At 44.2% G+C, this 2,302-nt stretch overlaps 1 pseudogene; it reads left to right on the top strand.

Annotated features, from left to right (window-relative positions):
* Positions 1-1,123, top strand: part of LOC119353934 — a 75,176-nt pseudogene extending 74,053 nt beyond the window's left edge.
* Positions 1,124-2,302: the final 1,179 nt, after the last annotated feature.

Below are 2,302 nucleotides of genomic sequence, written 5' to 3'. Positions count from 1 at the left end.
GGGGGGGGGGGTAGGATTTGAAAATTGCACCATTAGTACCGGTTCGTGGCACGAACCGGTACTAAAGGTCTCAACCCCATTAGTACTGGTTCGTGTCACAAACCGGTACTAAAGAACCGGTACTAATGGGCATTGCACTCTTTAGTACCGGTCCAATTTCAACCGGGAGTAATGCCTGTACGGTGCCCTCGCCGCAGTTTTTTTTATGTCCCGGATCGTAATGCAACCGATATTAATACTCTTTTCTGGCAGAACCAAAGCCCCTTTTTCTACTAGTGTATGTATGTATGTAGTGTAAGACTAGTCACAGTGACTAGGTTATCAATTTTATCACCCTAATATAAACTATATAACACAAAAATTATACCTTTTAAAAATATAACATCTGGAGTTTATATTGGTATATTTTTTGTAATATATGACTTGTATTAGGTTGGTCAAATTGACGACCTAAGGGTACGCGCACGCCCTGTAAACTGAGAGAGAGGGAGTAGCTCAGTTACTTAAACTATCTCTCTCGTCATTAACTCATTGTCACATAAGTAATTTTGCTGAGTTGGACTCGATGTTGCTGTTGAAGTTACTTCCATTGTGGCTAGTCTAAAACTCTGGGGCATGATTGTTGGGTATATTCTGAGCTTCAGCAGTTCAGCTTAGTGTCTATTGGCGGGTGCCTTTGCTGAAAGCCAGAAAATGGGCCTTCGCTGGTATCGTGTTAGTAGCCTGGTAAGTGGCAAAGCGATACACCGCGAACCCATGAATTGGCTCGGGCTCCTCTACAATGCTAGGCGTCAGAGTAGGCGCTTATAGAGGAAAGAAATAGTTTTATTAAATTAAAAATACCTAAGAGCACAACCCTCCAACGCCAGGCGCTTAACTATAGGTGCTAATTGTGCGTTAATTGAACTGCCTATATGGTGCATACGGAAAGGAAAGGAAGGAAGAGTCGGACGCAGCTTTTTGCGCGCCGTTGCGTCCGATGCCAGGATTTGTCACCCTTAAGTGCCAATTTACCGGGATATCGATTGGAAAACAATCCTGACGCCTCCAGAAGCGCCCAGCATTAGACATGCCCTAATGGTCCTTGAATGTTGAAACAGGAGAAAAAGGAGCAGCTTTCTGAAGAAGCACCCCTAAAAAAAAGCATGGTCTTCTTCCTCGGCTCTGCTCGGTCGCCTCATGACCAAACGAGTGGATCCCTCCTCTTTGTCGCTGCTGCCTACCCCTTTTTGTGCTCCTCCCATCCTAAACTATATCTCCTTCAATCTCTAGTGAGATTTGTATCATGTATCCACATAATCGTGATAAGAGAGATATAGTCCTAACACTATATCGGTCGGTTGTGTTAACATCAGGGTGGGGGAAATCAAAACGGATAGAAAAGGGAGGGGGACGTGTAAGGTTGGACGAAGCACTTTGTCCGGCAGGAAAACAAACATTACTTCTTTTTAAGCATTTTATATTTATATTTCTCCACGGTTGAATAGGAAACTCTCACTAGTAGAAAAAGGGCCTATTGTCCCGGTTCGCAAGGGCCTTTTGTCCCGTTTTCTGAACCGGGACTAAAGGGTCGGTACTAATGCCCTGTCCTTTTAGTCCCGATTCAATCTAGAACCGGAACAGGTGGGCCTCCACGTGGCCTGTGCGCGGAGTCTAGGCAGGAGGGCCTTTGGTCCCGGTTGATGGCACCAACCGAGACCAATAGGCATCCACGCGTCAGCATTTCTGTGGCTGGAGTTTTTGTTTTTTTAAAAGGGGGGAGGGGGGTTTGGGGGTTTTGGGGGGTTAATTTAGGTGTTTCATATATTGTGTTAGCTAGCTATAATTAATAGAGAGAAGTGTCATTTCTTATGTTCGTGCTTGGTCGATGCTACGTACTATACATACGTATAGAGAGGACTAGACACGCTAGCTATCTAGTAAGCAAACGAAGGAAATAGAAGATTGTCATGAACATATATGCATACAGAGAGAAGTGATATCGATCACCTCTCCTTCTCCGAGAGATTGGTCGAACAACAAGTTCTCGTATATCTATCCGACACTATCAGCTACATATATTCTCCGAGAGATTGGTCGAACAACAAGTTCTCGTATATCTATCCGACACTATCAGCTCCGAGAGATTGTCATGAATAATTATCTTTTACAAATATAATCTCCTAACATAAGGACTCATGGTCCACATAGTATTCTCTGTCTTCAGCGATCACGTGGTCAAGAAAGAATGCCGCCAATTCCTGTTGAATTGCTCTCATGCGAGCTGGTGCTAGGAGTTCATCCCGCTTCCGAAACATCTAAT

Source organism: Triticum dicoccoides, chromosome 1A, assembly GCF_002162155.2.
Source record: "Triticum dicoccoides isolate Atlit2015 ecotype Zavitan chromosome 1A, WEW_v2.0, whole genome shotgun sequence".
NCBI classification, from domain to species: Eukaryota; Viridiplantae; Streptophyta; class Magnoliopsida; order Poales; family Poaceae; genus Triticum; species Triticum dicoccoides.
The sequence above is the reverse complement of the archived record's forward strand: the minus strand, read 5'-3'. Positions and strand labels throughout refer to the sequence as shown.